At 42.0% G+C, this 16,725-nt stretch overlaps 1 long non-coding RNA gene across 2 annotated transcripts in view; it reads right to left on the reverse strand.

The window, feature by feature from the left end:
- Window positions 1-16,725, reverse strand: part of LOC125175584 (uncharacterized) — a 38,669-nt gene that overhangs the window by 9,636 nt on the left and 12,308 nt on the right. For both annotated transcript variants that reach the window (XR_007155886.1, XR_007155887.1), the window contains exons 2-3: window positions 9,844-10,035; window positions 6,700-6,803 (exon numbers count right to left, since the gene is read on the reverse strand). This is a non-coding gene — a long non-coding RNA (uncharacterized LOC125175584). The remainder of the gene's footprint in view (window positions 1-6,699; window positions 6,804-9,843; window positions 10,036-16,725) is intronic.

The following is a 16,725-nucleotide window of genomic DNA, read 5'->3' on the forward strand; positions in this document are numbered from 1 at the left end:
CTTAACCAGAGGTCTCCACAGCTAAAAGAAAGCCTTGAAAACTACAGTGATAGGCCGTGGTCAAAATAAGTGTATTATTTTTTTTTTTTATCACTGGATAACAAATCACCCAAAACTTGGAAGCTCAAAATAACATACATTTTTTTCTCACAGTCTCTGTAGGTCAGAAGTCCAAGCACAGCTAAGCTCAGAGTCTCATAAGGCTGCCATCTAGGTATTGACAGAGGCTGTGGTCTCATCAGAGGCTTGACTAGGGAAGGATCTGATTCCAAGCTCCTTCAGGCTGTTGGCAGAATTGATCTCCTTGTAATTGTAGGACTAGGGCCTGTTTTCTTGCTGTCAGCAAATATGGGCCACCCAAAGTTTCTTGCCAGGTGGGCCCCTCCATAGGCCCTCTTGTGACAAGGCAGCTTACTCCTTCAAGGCATAATGAAGTCTCTCTAGTCTATGCTAGCAAGATAGAGCTATATATGTATATAATAACATAATCATGAGTGATATATAACAACATAATCATGAAAGTGACACCCTTGCCATGTTCTAGGGTGAGTTCCTAGTCCTACCCACACTCAAAGGGAGGACATGATAGAGGACATAATAATGGGGCCATACTAGGGTCTGTCCACCACAATGGTTATAGAGGAAGGATGTTTAATTGGAGGCTTCTTGGTAAAAGCCTTGCCATGTAAGAGAAAGAATTGCTATATTTCTAATTCTTCCATTCATACCAACCTTGTCTTAAGCAAGCAAGCAAGGTCTTTCTTGTGCAGACCCTAAATGATTTTGATCTATTGTCTTGCTTTCTGACCTCTCATATCTGTGTGCATTTTGACAACACATTTTCAACCAGTATCTCTAGACCACGGGTGCGATCTTGGGCTTGCCCTGGCTAGTTACATAGCCCTATCTCTGCATTCTTACAGCTGTTGCCTCTGGTCCCACACCTAATAGTCTTTTTTTTTTTTCACTTAATTTCCTGCCTTGGTTTTCATATATTCAATCAAAACTGTCACATGGGAAAAAGCTACAGCTCACTGGATCAAACAATACACATTATAATAATTAAAAAGCAAATCTTGGTTAAATTTCCTCAGATAAGAAGGAGTTACTTTAAATTAACTGTACTTGACTACCTTGATAAATTTGACATCATTTAGATTTTTAGTTTAGCCTTATGGTAATTTTTAAACAACATCTGTAGGATACCAGCTTCAGGGAATTTGGCCGGCATTACTAAAAGTCACATTTTGCTGAAAGCTTGTTGAATTTAGAGCTCACGTTTTATGTAAAATTTGAAGACTTTGATGTTTAATACCTCCAATTTATTACCTCTCTGAGGTCTTAAAGTGTCATTATACTTTATTTCACCAATGAAAACAGTAAATAGTAAATGTTAGGGAATGAAACAAAAACAAGTTATTCATCAAGCATTATCAGAAAAAGAAAACCTTAAGAATCACCAGAGAAACAAAAGGAATTTGAGAACTGAAGATCAATCCAGAGACTGACTAATCAGGAATGGCAAATATTTAGCATGGATGCCTCAACTTCCCAACTGGTGCCCGTGGCAGACATCATCAATTCATCACTACATTCCTCTGCTGAGTCTGAATAGGGCTTCTGAGTTCTCCATTCCCAGAAATGACTACTGCTTTAGATAAGGCTCTTTAGTTACAAGTAATAGAAACCAACTTGAGCCACCTTGAGCAAATAAGGAGGAGATTCACAGAAACATACAAGGGTGTCCTAAAGAAGTCCAGCACAAGTATGCAGCTAGGCCTCAGGAACCAGGAACCAGAAAGCCATCAGACCTCTGTCCCTTACCTCTGCATGTTTTTGCCTGCTTTTTTTCACTTTTTTTCTCTGCAGTCAGGCTTTCTCTTCATCTCCAATCTGCTTGAGGTCATGTGGTCACTCTTAGCACCCATGTTTTCTTATTCCAATTATAGCCTCCTACAGCGACTGTATCTGAATCTCAGCATCAGATTCCCAAGGGAGAAGCTCTGACTGACTGTGCTTAGATCAGGTGACTACCCCTGACCCCGTCAGCCCTCATCTAAAAGGTAGGGACAGCGTTCAAAATGGCTATGTAGTGCCCGCTCCTGTGGAATGGCGAGCAGTTCTCAGAAAGGGCAGGGATGGCTCACAGCCTGAGCAGAAAAGTCAGAGATCTTTTCTATTACTATTATCAATCAACAGGCAGTGGCATAAGAGATGAAACATATTTTCTCCTTAGGATCTAGATCAGGCGAGACCAGTAGAGCTTCTGTGGATGGCGGACATGTTCTGTATCTGCACGCTCAGATGTGATAGCCACTCACCACATGTGAGCTGTCAAGTACTTGAAATGTGTGTGGGGAACCGAATTGTTAATCTTATTTACTTTTAATTTAAATTTAAATAGCCATATATAGCAAGTGGCCACCATACCAGGCAGTGTAGTTTAAAGATAAGGAAACTGATCTCCCAGACCACATAGCTAGTTAATAACACAACTGGAACTGAATGCTTGCTCTCCTCTGTCTTTAAAATCTTTCCATCCCATTAGTTGGAATTGAGGAATCCGCACAAAGGATCTTCCCAGGTAATTCAAATTTGCTACTTTAAGTGTCCACACCTAACCATTCGTTGATGTCAAGCTTTCTGAAGTGTACTGCACATGTCCCTGCCTTGGAAAAAAGCCATGTGGCCGTAATTGTAGACTTTTCTTAATAACACCAAGTGTGAACCTCAGTTGTCACTCTGGGGAATAATAATGAGGCCCTCAGAACAGGGCCTAGTGAGGCTTACAGGGCTGTCTTCCCCACACTTAACGTCTCTACAGCTGGGAGCGATTTGGCTGTTTCCTCTCTCCTTGTCACATCTTGATGTGGTGGCTTCTGACAGCATCCCACCTCCCTTCACTAGCTCAGCAACGAACCAAGTACAGGAACTTGATCCATTAGTGAGCTTAATTTCACCCACGATTCTAAACCATTAGGCCTGGGGGAGTTTCACAACTGAGTCAGGTACACAGGGTTTTGTATAAAATTTTCCACAATACACAGGTTTTTTTCTTAAAGGTGTATAATGATGTGAGTCTCATGAAAGCTGTTTGCGGGATAAATGGTATGATGTTTTTTAGTTTTTGGTTGTTGGTTTCTTTTTATTGTGCCACTGTGGGTATGTCAATATTGCCATGTCTAGGGTACCAAGGTAGGATAGGACTGTGCACAAAATATTTCAAGAAATGAGATGGAAACTTGGTGTGGATTATTTTAGATTACTTTCCTGAGCTCTTTTTCCACAGTGTGTTTTCAGGTCGTGGAATAGCCACAGTTTTACAAATCTTTTGAAAATATTCAAACTCCAAAGTGAATTTGAAGGATACTAAAAGAAATAATAAATTTGTTTCTGTATTCTCTGCTTATATGGGGGCCAGACTTGCAGTAATTGTATCTATTCAAAACATATCTGAGTGCGTGAGAGCCAGAAAGGGCTCAAAGCAAAGGGAATAGTTGTCGCAAAGCCCATGCACTAGAGACCCTGACCTGTAGCCAGGAGAAACAAGACACCCTGATGGCCTTCAGCCTGGGTCTCATGCTCTTCTCCTGGAGCCCAGACTGAGGGTGTGTGAGAAGGGTGGTTCAAAAGGAAATCTGGGCTCTGCTTCCCGGACCACCAAAAGCCACTATATGACTATATGCTCTGTTCACCATTTCTGGGGAGAATATAATCTATTTTAGAAATATTTCCCTTACACGATTAAAATGTTTGGGTTTTTGTGGCATCTGTGAGGTGAGCTTTCAGTTATCTGGAAAAAAAAAAAAAAAAAAAAGGTTTATGCAGAGGCACACCACCAGACAGGGGTCCTGCATTTTCACTTGGCCTTCTGAAAACACCGTGAGGATTTGTTCAAGGGAAGCACTCATTTTGCCTTTATGCTACTTTACAAAATAACTTCACTAACGCGTTCATCGGTTCATCAGTTATTTATAGTCAAGTCTTGATTATCCTCTAGGCAGGTTCCTGGCACGGTTTTCAGCCCTCTGTTTGCCTTTCTCACCTCCCACGGACACACACACTTCTGCAGCTTGTAGCAACTTAGAATTTCCCCTGAGTCACAGCTCCCCTACCCCTCGTGCCAGCTCAGCCGCCCTTCCCCCAAGGAGTCTACAAACCCAAACAACAGTTACCTACCTCCCCACGGCCTTTCCCAAGAACCAGACGAGGCCACCAGAGAGGATTCTGGGGTTCCTGGGAAGCATGCGGAGAGCCCCAGATCTTGCGGGAAGGCTGGAGAGGGGTCACTAGCCAGGGCGGGGCGGGGACATCCACTAGCTTCCCATCTCATTTCACAGCATGGCATCACTTTGTTTGAAGTGTTATGTATTCCAAGACATGTGACACACCCTCCCCTCCTCAAATTCCAGATGAGTACAAAAACAAATTCCTAAGTTGCATCAGAATTATTTCTTTTCTATCTGCACTTTGGGCCTCCGTGAAAGTGGCACTGGCATTTTTTTTTGTGATGAGGAATAGATTCTAGGTCTCCTAATTCCTGAGCCAGAGCTGTTTCCATGCTGCCCTTAGTTAGAGCAGTGGTTCTCAGTCTTGGGATTCTGATGCCTCGGCCTCAGCTCTAGAGATTCTGATTTTAACTGATCTGAGGTTAGACCTGAGCACTGGGCTCTTCACACATCCTCCAAGCGGTTCTAGTGTGCAGCCAAGGCTGAGAACCACTGGCTCAGAGCCTCACTTGGTTAATAGTGATTGCGAGTGCAGCTCTTCAGTTGCACAGCTGTGGCTCCACTGATTTAGAATAAATGTTTGACTAGGAAGGGGAGGAGATGTACACACACACACAGAACAATTCAGGGGCTGTTGCACATCGCCAGGGTGAACATTTCATTCACTCATTCAGTCCACAAACATTTATTGAGGCCCGCCACTAGAATGGGTAGATGCAAAAATGCATGATAAAGTCACTAACCTCCAGGATATAACAACCCCCTAGAAGAAGCTTTCTGACAGGTTCTCTGGACCCCCAGAGTCCCCTATAGGGACAGCCAATTCTAGCCCTTCCTGCTTCCTGGTTTATGCCCATTTAGTGACTTATAATTCCCCTGCATTTGCACATGATTTGACTGAACATATATAATCCTGATGCTTGTAGTCTCTGGTTGCTCTGCAGAGTACAGTTCCTTGAATTATGACAGTTATCTCTGCTAATAAAGTTCACTTTTTTACTGCAGAGTTATAAATACATATGCAGCTTGCATATTCGAGGAGGCATGTGGGAGGAAACGCTGAGCTGTGGGGCCCTTCTAGAACAGAAGCCACTCCCTGGCACCTGCACATACATAACTTTCCTGATACATCCCTCCGTGCACTTCCCTCCCCCCCCCATCCCAAAGGCTCATCTTCAGGGCTTTCTTATAAAAAGGATTTACTGTATACAACCCTGGTGAGAAGATCAGAAATTAGCATCCTTGACATTTGCCTGCTTTCCTCAGCCCCCAAATGGATTCAGAGCCATCAGCTTCCCTTTTCCCAGGAGAAAACTGGTCCCACAGTCTCTGAGGAGACTGGAATGGCATTAACTGGGATGTAAAGCGACAGCCAAATGGGGATTAGGAAGACAGGCAGCAGGAAGGGGGGATGGCCGATCTTGTAAATTTGAGCCCTGCAAATAAGTTCATTAAGTCTAGGATATGCTCAGGGTGCTGGTAAGGCATATAAAGGAGCAGCATACAAATAAATCTAGCCAGTTGTTTGAAGGAGAAGAGCTAATGGAGGAATTTTTCTAAAAGCAACTTTAACTTTTTACCGAATGCAATAACACTATGCATTATCAATCAGCTGACTATAATTTTACAATTTAGCCTGGAATTTGAACTGCCTGCAGGAGATTGCACCTTGTGGGTAATAATAGGTATGCATGGCGAATGTTGTATAGCATATTTCCTTAAAATATATAGCGGGCTACTTTGGTAACGAATACGTTTATTTGCAGAGAAAATTACGATTATGGTGTGACTCAGCATGGAGCAGGCGCTGCTGGTTGTCGAACCAACAGCTTTTCCCCATTTTCCTTGCTAGTCAAGGAAATCCCACTGAGTTGGGAGGGGTGGCTAGATTTCCACCCTCCCCCAAGTGACAGGGTTGAGAGTGACTTCGCCCTCCCCCCAGGATCAAAGGGAAATCCTCACGGGCCTCAGCCAATCCCAGTGACCCATTCCCCTCGCTGGAGCTACTTCAGGGGTGGGTGTACTGGACTGCCAGAATGGTACCACCATTCGCTTCCAAGTCAAGGACCCGTGCTGTCCAGAATGACCATCTCTGCCCTGTTTCAGCTCATTGCTCGCAAGAGGACCTCGGGTCAGGATTTGCAAAGAGGACGGTGTTATTCCTCTAGAGATAGTTATAGCTGCATGGGTGGGCAGATGAGAAAGTCCCCGCAGCTTCCTGGCACAAATGTAAGGAATTACACACTTAGGTGTTTGAGGCTAAAGTTGTTCAGGGTCAGGTCCTCTGATCTTTAAGGATAGAGTTTCTAAACTCTGCTCCCCTGGCTCTCCCAGGAGTTGTGGGAGATTCTACGTTAGGTCTGTTAGATCCAGGATGCATCGAGTGGCTTTAGTTTTCCATCCTGAACCCTGACTGATACAGTGGCCAGGGGTCCAGTATTGACCAATAGGCTGGAGTGCTTTTCTTTACCTCTGAGAAGTAGACTGTAGGAGAGACAGCCCCTATCTGCTGCCTCTGGATGACGTGGCATTTGGATGTGATGCCTGGTACAGCTGTCACCATTTGCTGCCCGCCTGAAATAGAGCCAATATGCAAGTTAAAGGAGAGCCGAGAGAAATGCCCAGCAAGAGGAGCTGAAGTCCTGATGTACCTGCAGCCAATGGCTTTCTAATTGGCACAGACATATTCTTTAAGGAAGCAAATGTTAAGATAGTTTGACAGTGGCTGCCGTGTTTTCTGAGGATGAGACATTATAGAGTGATTCACACCTGCTCTCCAGCCTTTTCTTCTTATATTCTTCCCCCACCCCAGCAAATGAATATCCAGATAATCTCTGTCTCAAATGTATCACACACCTTTGAAATATCTATGTGAATTATTGGTTTGCATTGGCATATGTGTCTACAATATTATTGCACCTTTTTTTTTCAAACTCCAATTACACTTTAAAAGACTTACACTGCCAAAGCATTAGTATAATCCTATCATTTTGAATTTCTTCTTGTTTTACCCATACACATTCAGTCCTCACTTTGCAGGATAGTGCAGGAATGCAGCAAAAAAATGACCCTGAAAGCTGAAGCTATACCAAGCAATCTTAATAATTAACAGGAAAAATCACAACTGTTGCATGAAAGTTTTTTCTAAAATACTAAAAACTCTTACTTTCATTTATAAACATATGGAGATGCTTTAAAAATGGTAAAAGTTACATTTATTTGATACAATGTTACTTAAAACATTGGAAACATTGATTAAATGTTCTATTTCTTTGAAAAATTTGAGTCGTTTGAACAGTGCTTACCTTCAGAGCATCTTTTCTCTGCCCTGGCAAATTGTCATGTCATTCTAAGTTTAGAGCAGCTTCTAACATTTCATCCTTTACACTTACAGTGTAACTTTAGAGTTTTTTTAATATGAAAATTTTGTCCATGTCACTTCCCCTGAGACATCCTCCTTTTTGCCACACCACTCACTGATGATAAATTTGCCTTCTGGCTGCGTACCTATGTTTCTTGAATAGCTGCAGTGTCAACATTCTCACTGTAGAAACTTATGTATTATTTGCAATCCAAATAATCATGATATAGGAAGTATTATTACTATTATTGTTGTAAATTCCATATGAAAACTTCCTGGTGAGTTCTAAATCAGTTATAGTAGTAGCACTTGAAGAGAACTGTCCACAAACCTTGGGAGTCTGCCTCTGGACAAGCAAAAAAGCATGTTGTTATATGAATTCTCCCATCCTATTGAGTACTGACTTCCTAAAATGCCATTGTTCTTCCCCAGGACCCCCTTCGGTGCACCACAAGGCATTGTTTTGGTTTTAGAACCTATCTACCCTTCTGGGAAAAAGAAAAGAAGTCAAGTTTTTACCTGAGGAAAGCCAGTTGGGCACAAAGGAAATTTGTTTTGTGAAGTCATTATCCATCCAGGCTAGCAATCAAGAGAATCTTATGGGTCAAGTGACAGTACCTTCCTGGATTACTGTGTTAAAAAGGACTTTCAGGGGCGCCTGGGTGGCTCGGTTGGTTAAGCGGCCGAATTCGGCTCAGGTAATGATCTTGCGGTCCATGAGTTCGAGCCCCGCGTCGAGCTCTGTGCTGACAGCTCAGAGCCTGGAGCCTGTTTCAGATTCTGTGTCTCCCTCTCTCTGACCCTCCCCCATTCATGCTCTGTCTCTCTCTGTCTCAAAAATAAATAAACGTTAAAATAAATAAATAAATAAATAAATAAATAAATAAATAAATAAATAAAAAGGACTTTCAGACAATGTCTAGGCTCAACAGAAGAAAGCATCGCAATTGATTAGCAATGTCTGTCACAGTTAAGGGAGAGGAGAGTAAGGGTATCTGCTCTGGACAGGCCATTCCTAATCTAGAGGCTGCCTCTTGGTAAGGTCAGCCATCCAAGTCTGGCAGCATATGAAAACATATTTGATATCTCAGGGATGGACTCGCACCAACCAAATTCATACGAAACTGATATATAAATCAGAAAGACAGTTTATTGACTTGATTTAGAAATGAAACTGCGAATGTGCACCTGTTATTAAATGGGAACTTGAGTGGCATAATGAAGGAACTTTGGAGTCAGGCAGACCTAGTTTTGCATCACGGCAGCAGCTCTCAGTAGCTACAAGCTCGTCCATGGCATTCTGTTGATAAGGACATTGACGCTGTGTCTGGGGTCAGTAGGAAAAAATGTCCTGGTTAATTAACTATGTCTGAAGCAGTCAAAATGGGGAAAGTGGGAGTGGCTATTGTTGGTACATATTGTTATATGTTCCAGTTTTTAACCAATGAATGCATGCTGGATTCCTGATAGGAGAGTCTGTTTTCTAGAATCGAAAAACTGCTTTGCGAACAAGGATATAAAAGATGTTTGCTGCAAGATTTGCATGGTTAGTATCACCGAGGCATCTTCACAGTATAAACACAAAGGACACATAAATAAGAAATGATGGTTCGTGGTTCTGGACACTCACTCTCCTGCTCAGAGCTGGAGAAAAAATGGTCACATTTTGTCTCCTATCTATCCTCCATTTTATATACACATTATAGACCAGTGCTGACCAACAGAAATATAATGCAAGCCATAAATGTGAACTATGTAGGTTATTTTAAATTTTCTAGTAGCCATATGAAAAAGTGAAGAGAAATTAACACCTTTTTACAAGGATTCGACCAGTTTTATTACCTCTATACCTTGTGTACATACCCTCATCTTTAGAGAATAATCTCTACATTTAGCTATTGGAGTATCTCTGGCCAAGGACTGGTATCTCAGAGGAGACTGGGGGCCTGGTCCCTCCAAGCCTTAGCTCTCTCTAGTCTTACTGCTGGGTGGTAGGCAGCAGCTGCCCAGCCTGGTATTTGTGGTTCTTTTTGTGGAACACTGGTCTCTCCACAACCACAGTTCTGTTGGGCCCTCAGCAAAGCTGAACCATTTTTCTACCTTGGATTCTTTCAAAGTTTCTCCTATAACCATAATTTTTTTAACTTGGAGAAAAGAACAGGCTCCTTTTTCTTCTTTAAACTGCATTTATGGCACCATTACTGGTTTTCCCTAAACCAGTGGTTTTCATACTTGAGTGAACATCAGCCTCACCTGGAGGGTTTGTTAAATCACTGGTCCAGCTCCAGAGTTTCAGCTTCAGTAGGTCTGAGGTGGGGCTTGAGCATCTGCATTGCTAAAAGTTCCCAGGGGATGGCAGTGCTGTGGTCCAGGAACCACACTTTGAGAACCACTGATATTTACCTTTCATTTCAGTGCAGGAAGGAGATGAGAGGCTTTGGGTATCTGAAAGTGAAAGAATTGGGGGAAGTGAAAAGCATCAGGTTATATCTTTCCTCCAAAATAAGTCAAACCCAGTTCTGTTGTTATTCTTTCCCCTGAACCAGCACCTTAGCATGCTCGAACACCTCCTCTTCCAAGATTTCTCCCCCAGTCTCCTGCTAGAGGCAGAGCAACGGGGCCTCTGTCTTTCATAGACCTCTTCTACAGCCCTCTATTGTTCTCTGATGTTGTAAGCATCTGGGCATGCATGTTGACAGTCATGTGCAGTAGGGCTGGAGACTTCTTTTGGCTAGCAGCACCCTCTCCCTAACACCAGGACCTCTCATAGAACTCTCTTGGCCAAAGAGTATTGAATGATTGAGTGAATGAATGATACATGTTTGGAAAACAAGAAGGGGACTATTCACATGTTAGTTAAAACTTTCCCAAGTATCAGAGATAACAATGACACAAGAAATTGTTAAGAAAAAAAACAACAACCAAAAAACAACAGACACACTTGGACCTCCTGAGAACTCATTATAACTTTAATATCACTTACATGGTGTCAATCACACAGTTCTAAACACCTATCATGGTTTTACAGACACAACTTCCATTTGACATAGATGCTGTTACTTGGAGTGATAGACTTGTAAGGCATGTTATTATGAAGAAAATGTTTTCGGTGCCCTTAAAACACTGGGTCTCAGGGGCGCTTGGGTGACTCAGTCGGCTAAGCCTGTGACCTCAGCTCAGGTCATGATCTTGTGGTTGGTGGGCTCGAGCCCCACGTTGGGCTCTGACAGCTCAGAGACTGGAGCCTGCTTCAGATTCTGTGTCTACCTCTCTATGTCCTTCCCTCTGCTCATGGTCTGTCTCTCAAAAATGAAGAAATTTTTTTTTTAAATTTTTTTTTCAACGTTTATTTATTTTTGGGACAGAGAGAGACAGAGCATGAACGGGGGAGGGGCAGAGAGAGAGGGAGACACAGAATCGGAAACAGGCTCCAGGCTCTGAGCCATCAGCCCAGAGCCCGACGCGGGGCTCGAACTCACGGACCGCGAGATCGTGACCTGGCTGAAGTCGGACGCTTAACCGACTGCGCCACCCAGGCACCCCAGAAATGTTTTTAAAAAATAAAAATAAACCCACTGGTCTCAGAGACCCTTCTTTTTTTTTTTTAATTTTTTACTTTGGAAAATTTCAAATATATATAAAGGTAAAGAGGACAATACGATGAACCTTCATGAACCAATAATCTTGCTTCAATAATGATCAACTCTTGGCAAATCTTGTTTAATCTATAACTTCACTCACTTCAGTAATACATGTATTTCTTATGAAGCAACCCCCAGTGTATATCAGTTCATACATAAAAAGTTTCAGTGTGTATCTCTAATATTTGAAGATTATTTTAAGAATATAACTACACTGGGGTGCCTGGGTGGCTCAGGTTGAGCGTTGGACCCTCGGTTTCAGCTCAGGTCATGATCTCACATTTCATGAGTTTGAGCCCCACATCGGGCTCTAAGGTGACAGCACAGAGCCTGCTTGGGTTTCTCTCTCCCTATCTCTCTGCCCCTCCCTGGCTTGTGCTGTCTCTGTCTCTCTCAAAATAAGTAAATAAACTTAAAAAAAAAAAAAGAATATAACCACACTGTCATTATCACACTTAATAAATCCTTAACATCATCAAATATTTAAAAAAAATTTTTTTAATGTTTATTTTTGGGATTAATTTATTTTTGGGAGACAGAGACAGAGTGTGAGGGGGAGAGGGACTGAGAGAGGGAGACACAGAATCAGAAGCAGTCTCCAGGCTCCGAGCTGTCAGCACAGAGCCTGACGCGGGGCTTGAACTCACGAACAGTGAGATGACCTGAGCTGAAGTCAGACGCTCAACCGACTGAGCCACCCAGGCGCCCCAAAATCATCAAATATTTTAACCAGTGTTTCAATTTTCCCATTGTCTCATAAACCTTTTCAGTTTGTTTATCTAAACAACTTGTATTCAAGTTGTATTGGTGTATTCAGAATACAATTGGTTTATAAATTGCATTGGTTGACATGCAGTTAAATCCCTCCTTTTTAAAAAAAATTTTTTTTAATGTTTAGTTATTTCTGAGAGAGAGAGAGAGAGAGACAGAATCTGAAGCAGGCTCCAGGCTCCAAGCTGTCAGCACAGAACCTGATGAGAGGCTCCAACCCTGGAACCACAAGATCATGACCTGAGCCACAAATGGATGCCCAACTGACTGAGCCACCCAGGCGCTCCAAGTCCCTCTTTTTAATTGTTGGGTTCTCATTCTTTCCCTTTTGGGTTTATTATTATTATTATTATTATTATTATTATTATTATTATTATTTTATTCTGAGAGAGAGATAGAGAGCAAGCTGGGGAGGGGCAAAGAGAGAGGGAAACAGAATCCCAAATAGGCTTCATGCTGCCAGCGCAGAGCCCGACACAGGGCTCCAACTCACAAACCGTAAGATCATGACCTGAGCTGAAATCAAGAGTCAGATGCTTAACTGACTGAGCCACCCATGGACCCCCCTTTGGGTTTAAAAAAAGAAAATTATTTGCTGAAGTAACTGGGTTGGTTGTTCTATAAGGTTTCCCACAGTCTGGAGTTTGCATATTATATTTCTGTTGTACCATTTACCCCTATTCATTCTGTCCCTCTATAGGTAATAATTTCTTTTGAGATTTTTATATTTTATACTTGCATTAAAAAACAATAGTAAAAATGTAGCATACCATACACACTTTCTCTGCCTTGCTTTTTTTCACTCAATGTTATATCCTGGTGATCACTCCACCACAGTTTACAGAGGAATACTGCATTTCTTTTTTATAGCTGCATATTACTCCATCATATGTTACATAGCTTATTCAACCAGTCCTCTACTGATAGACAAGTGAACTGTTTGAAGTTTGTTGCTACTACACATGGTGCTGCAATGAATAGCCAATACCTCTCATTGTATTTTTGCCTGGGTATTTCTGGAATAGATTCCTAGAAGGGAAACTGCTGAGACAAAGGATAATTGCATTTGTAATTTTGCTAGAAATTGCAGAAGCTCTGCTTTTTAATTTAATTTAATTTATTTTTTTAAAGTTTATTTATTTTTGACACACACACACACACACACACACACACACACACACACACAGAGTATAGGGGAAGGGCAGAGAGAGAGAGGGAGACACAGAATCCAAAGCAGGCTCCAGGCTCTGTGCTGACAGCTCAGAGCCTGACACAGGGCTCAAACCCACAATCCGTGAGATCATGACCTGAGCTGAAGTTGGATGCCTAACTGACTGAGCCACCCAGGCGCCTCCAGAAGTTCTGCTTTTAAATGCAATGTGTTTCCAGAAGTTTTGTTATAAAATGGATCCTGGAACAGATCCTATTTTAATTATCTATTGCAATATAACAAATACCCCCCACAAGTAGTCGCTTAAAATAACACCATTTATTATTTCTCCTCACTGTGCAGTGTGGGTGGGGCTCCCCAGGGATGGTTTCTCTCTGCTCCATTCGGTTCACTGGGACAGCCTGGCTGAAGCTACAGAATCCATGTGACTTTATTCACACCTTTCACGCCTCAGCTGTATGGCTGGAATGGCTGGACACTGCCTGGGCTTCTCTCTCTCCATGTGGTCTCAAGTTATCCAGAATTCCAAGTTTCTTAAGCATGACAGTAAAACAGGAAACTGCAAGTCCTCTTAAGGAGTAGGCCTGGATTCATACGACTGTTACTTCTGCATTCCACAGGCCAAAGCAAGTCTCATGGCCATCCAGAGTCACAGGGAAGGAAAATAAACCCTATCTTCTGGTGGGAAGAATAACATGCGTACATAGAGATGAAAACTATTGTTAATGGCCATCTTTCAGGCAATCTACCACAGATCACCACTGCATATGCATTATATAGACCAAAAACACATGCCCTATTCTTATCTCCTTCAGCATCAGCAGAATCTGGAAAGAGTCCATAAAGGTGGTGAGAAGTGAAACACCTTTTTATGCTGCAGTGTTAAGTGTGGGGAATGGTAAAGCTCAAGGGGACCCAAAGGGGAGATAACATCTATCAAGGAAAAGGGAGAAGTCTTGCTTTGAGGCACGGTTCCTGATCACCTATCTAGGACATAAATCTACTAACAGCTATTATATTCATCCATTCTGTTTGTTTATTCAAGAACATTGTTCCAGGTTCAAAGAGTTCAAAGTGGTGAAAATAACAGACAAGGTCTTAGCTCTTGTAGTACTTACTTTCTAAATGGGGAAATGTAGAACATGGTAAGGGATAGAAAGATATGTAAGAGAATATCCTGCCCTTGAGGAAATTACAATGTACAGTTGAAAGTGGGGATGATAAGTAATCATGACCTACCTAGAACCAAATAGAGATGATGGAAAGGCAAATACCATTTTGTACAAGTGGAGGGACACAAACACAGAGTACCTGCTCTGCGTTAATAGCTACAACACTAACAGGACTGACTGCAGAGGTACAAATCTGAGGAAAGGAGAGGTTCAAAGGAAAATAGAAGAAAGGAGGGATCATTGTGGCCTGGGGAAGTCAGGGAACACTGCATTATGGGAGAGAGGTATTGTAGGGACCAGAGGCTTCTTCTGTGTCTCTGATGACATATTGGCAAGTCCCAGGGGTTGTTGTGTGATTAAAGGTTCTCACCAAGATGGCTTCCCTCCAAGATGGCCTCCTACTACTTGTTGAGAGAAAGGGAAAGGCAAAATGGATTTTTTTTTAAGTTTATTTATTTTAAGAGAGAGAGAGAGAATCCTAAGCAGGCTCCACACTGTCAATACAGAGCCTGATGTGGGGCTTGAACTCATGAACTGTGAAATCATGACCTGAGCTAAAAGCAAAAGTCGATCACATAAACGACTGAGCCCCCCAGGGCTCCCCAGGTGCCCCCCAAATGGGGTTTTAAAATGCAGTTCTACATAAAATATCCTATTATTCAAAGGCCAAAATTGGGAGTTCTATGACAGATGTTCAAGGCCTTGTCCTTGGCTGTCATATCTACATGTTCTCCCTTGGTGATCTCACTCAGCTACATGGCTTTACATAGTATCGAAATGCCAATGACTCACAAAAGGACATCTTCAGCTCTGACATCTTGCCATATTCACATATCAACCATTTATAATCTACATACTCATTTGGAAGTCTAATAAGATTCACATGGCCAAAATGGACTCCTTGATTTTCCCTGGAAAAACCCTGCTCCTCCTCCAGTTTCCCTATCACTTAGTGGCACCACCAGCACCAAGTTACTTAAGCCAAAACACTGGAGTCTTCCTTGACCCCTCTCTTTTTCTAACACGCCATCTCCAACTAATCAGTTGGTCCTGGTGTTTGTTCTACCTTCAGAATAGATCTCAAATTCAACTACTCAACGCTTCTTGCCCTGCACCAAACCACCATCACCTCTCACAACCTAACCCATCTCTTGCCTCCTCTCACACTTCCCTCAGTCTATTACCTACATAGATGCCAGAGCAAACTTTTAAAAAATAAAAGTAAGGTCATATAATATCCCTCATTAAAAACCTCCAATGGCTTACCATAGCAATTTAATTAAAATTCAACCTCCTAGCCTTGGCTTACAAGGCCCAATATTATTCTAGCCCTGACTCTTGCTTCAGCCTCACCTTATGTTACACTTTACCACCCTTGCAGCTCTCCAGCCACAATGGCTTCTTTGTTTCCAAAACATGCTGAAGTTGTGGCTTTCTTGGGAACTCTACATTGCTCTTTCTCTGCCCCTCTTCTTTGCATGACTGCAAACTCTTCATTTTTTAGGTCTCCGTTCAGATGGCACCTCCTTAGAGATACCTCTCCTGACAACCGTATTTAAAGAAGCCCACAGTTAAAATTCACTAATCAAGGCACAGAGGGCACAATGATGAATAATATAATAAAGTTCTAGCTCTTGTGATACTTAACATTTTAAATGGAGAGAATGCAGAACATGGTAAGGAATATATTGTTACATGGTAAGGGATATATTATTGTTATATTCTCCATAGCATTGATCATACTCTGAAAGATATCTTAATCATCTTCCTATTTAGGTCCATCTCCCACTCTATTCAGTATACATTGGCAAAGGGAGATAGGAAAGGGTCTGTAGCTGTCTTACTCTCCATAATATTTCCAGCTTTTATGATGGTGCTTAGCATATAGTTGGATCTCAATGAATATTTGTTAACTGTATGACTGAATGTGCTTGCATATATTAAAAATTACAGAAGTAACATTTTAGTTATAAAGGAAGAATTTGTTATAGAAGAAAAACTGTTCATATACCCTTTATTCCAATCATATCCTTCTAAATCTTGACTTCCAATCCCACCCCAACATTATGCTGATGTCAAGAATTATTGGACCCCTTCATTACATTTGCCACCAGGGAAATGCACGCCAGCCTAATTTCTCCACAGTGGTATGCATTTCCTAGAGGGCAACACACCTCTTTGCTTCCTGTAAAAAATGTGTTCTTTCAGGGCTGTGTTAAACATTGGTGCTCCAGCTATGGTTTCTGATAGTACTTTCTTTGTTCTTTGACATATGCAATCATGACCTAGCTAGAACCAAATAGAGATAATGGAAAGACAAACACAACTTTGTGTTAAGTGAAGGGAAACAAACACAGATTAGGGGATCTACTCTGCACGC

Source organism: Prionailurus viverrinus, chromosome C2 (assembly GCF_022837055.1).
Source record: "Prionailurus viverrinus isolate Anna chromosome C2, UM_Priviv_1.0, whole genome shotgun sequence".
NCBI lineage: Eukaryota > Metazoa > Chordata > Mammalia > Carnivora > Felidae > Prionailurus > Prionailurus viverrinus.